Source organism: Colobus angolensis, unplaced genomic scaffold (assembly GCF_000951035.1).
Source record: "Colobus angolensis palliatus isolate OR3802 unplaced genomic scaffold, Cang.pa_1.0 Scaffold458, whole genome shotgun sequence".
Taxonomy (NCBI): Eukaryota; Metazoa; Chordata; class Mammalia; order Primates; family Cercopithecidae; genus Colobus; species Colobus angolensis.
This window is the reverse complement of record NW_012118021.1, coordinates 591,131-592,964: the sequence shown is the minus strand read 5'-3', so window position 1 is coordinate 592,964 and position 1,834 is coordinate 591,131.

The window sequence follows — 1,834 nt, the reverse complement described above, 5'->3', positions numbered from 1 at the left end:
CCACAAATACAGTGCTAGCAAACTGCTCCATGAAAGAGTAGTGTAACTCTGTGAGATGAATTCACATATCACAAAGTAGTTTCTCAGAAAGCTTCTTTCAAGTTTTTGTCTCAGGATATTTCCTTTTTCGCCATGGGCTTCAATGCAATCCAAAGTATCCCTTCTCAGATTGCACAGAAGCAGTACTACCAAATTGCTCCATGAAAAGAATGGTGTAACCCTGTGAGATAAACTCACACATCACAAAGCAGTTTCTCACACAGCTTCTTTCTAGTTTTTTTCTGAGGATATGTCCTTTGTTACTAGGGTAGCTTGAATGTGCTCCGAAATATCCCATGGCATATTCCAAGAAAAAAACTGTTAGCAAATTATTCAATGAAAAAAACAGTGTAACTCTGTGAGATGAATTGATACATCACAGAGCAGTGTCTCAGAAAGCTTCTTTTTGGCTTTTATCAGATTATATTTCCTTTGTCACCGTAGGCTTCAATGACCTCCAAAATATCCTATTGCAGATTCCATGAAAACAGTGTTATTAAACTGCTGAATGAAAACAAAGTTGTAACTCTGTGAGATGAGTTCACACATCACAAAGGAGTTTCTCAGAAAACTTCTTTCTTGTATTTATTTGAGGATATTTCCTATGTCACCATAGGCTTCAATGAAATTCAAAATATCCCTTCTCAGATTCCCAAAAAGCAGTGCCAGAAAACTGATCCATGAAAAGAAAGGTGTAACTCTGTGAGATGTCATCACACATCACAAAGTACTTTCTCAGAAAGTTTCTTTATAGTTTTCACCTGAGGATATTCCCTTTGTCACCATAGACTTCAATGCGATCCAAATGTCACTTCTCAGATTACCCATAAAGAGTGTTACCAACCTGCTCCAAGAAAACAATCATGAACTCTGTGAGATGAGTTAACACATCACAAAGCAGTTTTTCAGAATGATTCTTTTTTTTTTTTTTTTGAGACGGAGTCTCGATCTGCCGCCCAGGCTGGAGTGCAGTGGCCAGATCTCAGCTCACTGCAAGCTCCGCCTCCCAGGTTCACACCATTCTCCTGCCTCAGCCTCCCAAGTAGCTGGGACTACAGGCGCCCGCCATGTCGTCCGGCTAGTTTTTTTTGTATTTTTAGTAGAGACGGGGTTTCACCATGTTAGCCAGGATGGTCTCGATCTCCTGACCTCGTGATCCGCCCGTCTCAGCCTCCCAAAGTGCTGTGATTACAGGCTTGAGCCACCGCGCCCAGCCCAGAATGATTCTTTCTAGTTTTTATATGAGGATATTGCCTTTGTAACCATTAGCTTCAATGTGCTCTGAAATATCCCTTTGCAGATTCCAAGAAAACAGTGTTAACAAACTGCTCAATGAATATAAGAGTGTAATTCTGTGAGATGAATTCTCACATCACAAAGCAGTTTCTCAGAAAGCTTCTTTCTAGTTTTTATTGGAGGATAATAAATACCTCAATGCACTCCCAAATATCTCCTTTCAGATTACATGAAAACAGTGTTAGTAAGCTGGTCCATGAAAAGAAAGGTGTGACTCTGTGAGATGAATTCACACATCACAAAGAACTTTCTCAGAAAGCTCCTTTCAAGTTTTTATCTCAGGATATTTCCTTTGTCATCATAGTATTCAATGCGATTCAAAATATCTCTTCTCAGATTCCCGAAAAACAGTGCTGCCAAACTGACCCATGAAAGGAATCATATAACTCCGTGAGATGAATTAACATATCATAAACCAGTTTCTCAGAAAACGTCTTTCTCTTTTTTATCTGAGGATATTTCCTTTCTCACCATATGACTCAATACTCTCCCAAATATC